The sequence below is a fragment of the Myotis brandtii genome, unplaced genomic scaffold (assembly GCF_000412655.1).
Source record: "Myotis brandtii unplaced genomic scaffold, ASM41265v1 scaffold527, whole genome shotgun sequence".
Lineage (NCBI taxonomy): Eukaryota > Metazoa > Chordata > Mammalia > Chiroptera > Vespertilionidae > Myotis > Myotis brandtii.
This window is the reverse complement of record NW_005369924.1, coordinates 4,268-7,145: the sequence shown is the minus strand read 5'-3', so window position 1 is coordinate 7,145 and position 2,878 is coordinate 4,268.

Sequence of the window (2,878 nt, the reverse complement as noted above, 5' to 3'; positions counted from 1 at the left end):
ATATTTTTAAAAAATAAAATAAAATAAACATTTTTGAAAAAAAACAACAAATCTATTTTTTATAAATGAAATAGAGGCCTGGTGCACGAAATTTGTGCACAGGGTGTGTGTGTGTCCCTCAGCCCAGCCTGCACCCTCTCCAATCTGGGACCCTTAGGGATCAAGCCTAAACCGGCAGTCAGGCATCCCTCTCACAATCCAGGACTGCTGGCTCCAAATCGCTCACCTCCCTGCCTGATTGCCTATAACCACTTCTGCCTGCCAGCTTGATCACCCCCTAACCACACCCCTGCCAGCCTGATCGATGCCTAACTGCTCCCCTGTCTGCCCAATTTCCCCTAACTGCCCTCCCCTGCAAGCCTGGTCGCCCCTAACTGCCCTCCTCTGCAGGCCTGGTCTCCCCCAGCTGCCCTCCCTTGCAGGCCTGGTCCCTCCCAACTACCATCCTCTGCTGGCCATCTTGTGGTGGCCATCTTGTGTCCACATTAGAGTGGCCATCTTTGACCACAGCCACATGAAGTCAGTACATATTCTTATTTTTTACTTAAAAAAAATCTAAGGTACACACTGGGAACTGAGCTAACCAGCAGAACACTTCCTTGGAAGGAAAATTTTGACAGGAAGAAGGCATTGCAGACCCTCCATTCCAACTGAAAACATAACCAACTGATTTATACAGAAAAAGTTCAAGTGAGCCTGCATAAACACTCAACATGCTGAGAAAAGGAGACCTTGATCTACTAGTACTTCCAGCGGAAGCACACACGTAAGCACACATTCGCAAGTGCCAACAGAGAGCATTTCACTTTCATGGCACTAACAACTAAAAAGCACACTGCCTTAATATTTGATCTTGAAGTGGGTAATCATGGAACTTCCAAGATTATATCCACTAGGTTAGCATGAGTATCCTATATAATAAAGAGGTAATATGCAAATTGACCATCACTCCAACACATAAGATGCTGCCCCCATGTGAACACACGATGGCCTGCATGGGAGGGCAGTTGGGGGGGACCAGGTCTGCAGGGGAGGGCAGTTGAGGGGGACCAGCCTTGTAAGGGTGGACAGTTGAGGTGGACCAGGCCTGCAGGGAAGGACAGTTGAGGGGAACAGGCCTGCAGGGGAGGGCAGTTGGGGGCGACCAGACCTGCAGGAGAGAGCAGTTAGGGGTGACCAGACTGGCAGGGGAGGGCAGTTGGGGATGACCAGGCCTGCAGGGGAAGGCAGTTAGGGGTAACCAGGCCTGCAGGGGAGGACAGTTGGGGACAACCAGGCCATCAGGGGAGGACAGTTAGGGATGACCAGACCTGCAGGGGAGGGCAGTTGTGGGTGACCAGGCTGGCAAGGGAGGGCAGTTAGGAGTGACCAGGCCAGCAGGGGAGGGTATTTGGAGGCAATCAGGCTGGCAGGAGAGGGCAGTTTGGGGTGATTGGGCTGGCAGGGGAGAAATTAGGCATCAATCGGGCTGGCAGGGAAGTGGTTAGGGGGTGATCAGGCTGGCAGGCAGTAGAAGTTAGGGGCAATCAGGCAGGCAGAGAGGCGAGCGGTTGGGAGCCAGCAGTCCTGTATGTGAGAAGGATGTCCCACTGGGATCGGGCCGAAACAGACAGTTGGACTTCCTTTGAGGGGTCCATATTTGAGAGGGTGCAGGCTAGGCTGAGGGACACACACCCCCATGCATGAATTTCATGCACTGGGTCTCTAGTGAGTAAATAAAACAGCAAAACCACAGGACCCATGAAGTACATATTCTGGTTAAGGGGAGGAATCAATTAAAAAATATATGTGAAACAATTATATAGTATGTTACAATGCATTGAGGATATGGAAAAAAACACCAAGAGGTAAAGGAGATTAGGAATACATTTTCATTGTAATGGTCAGAGTAGATGCTATCCACATGATTAAGTTGGAGCAAAAATTTTAAGTAGATGAGTAAGCAATGTAAGTATTCGGGGGAGAGTGTTACAAGAGGGGAAGCAGGCAGGGCATAATCTTGACAAGGGAACATATATGGAAAGTTCTAGGAACAGAAAGGAGGCTAGTGTGAGCAGGAGGAGAGAGAAATGGCAAGTAGTAGAAACTGAGGTCAGTGGGGTAAGGTAGAAGAATGGCCAGATCATATAGAGTCTTGCAGGCTACAGTAAAGATTTAGACTTTTACCCTGAGAGATAGAGAAACATTGGATGGCTTTGAGCAGAATGTTGACATGATATGACTATGTTTTTGTAAAGATTTGCTCTGGCTGTTGAAACAAAATTAAGAAGCATGATTAAGAAGAATAGAAGCAGAAAAACCAGATAGAAGGCTGCTGTAATAATTGAAGTGAGACATAATGATTTCTAGACTGAGTGAAGGCAGTGGAAATTATGAGAAATAGTCATATCCTGGATATTTATGAAAATGAACATTATAAGATGTTCTAATGGCCAATATCATAATAATAAAAAGCCAAGAGGCGTCACGACCAAAACATCCAAAGGACCAGTCACCATGAGGTGCATGGAGCACCTCTTGGGCCCTCCTCCGTGGCCCACAGGCTCTGATCGCAGCAAGGCTGGTAGCTGGTGGGTGAGTGGGGCAGAGGGCAGGTGGGCGCATCAAGGCGGGTGCGGTGGCGAGCACGACTGGGAGCACAGCTGCGAGCTCAGTGGGCGGGTAGGTAGGGCTGCCAGTGTGGCGAGGCAGTGGGCGGGTGGGTTAGACATGAGCAGATGGGCAGGGCCACTAGTGTAGTGCTGGGGTCCAACCCCAGCAGGTCCAGGGGTCCCCAAGGTGTGGACGGAGTCAGCGATGAAGGAATGACATGGAGACTGGGTTCAGTTCATCAGCATAGCGAGGTTCTCCCTCCAGGATCTCCAGCCAAGTTCTGTGT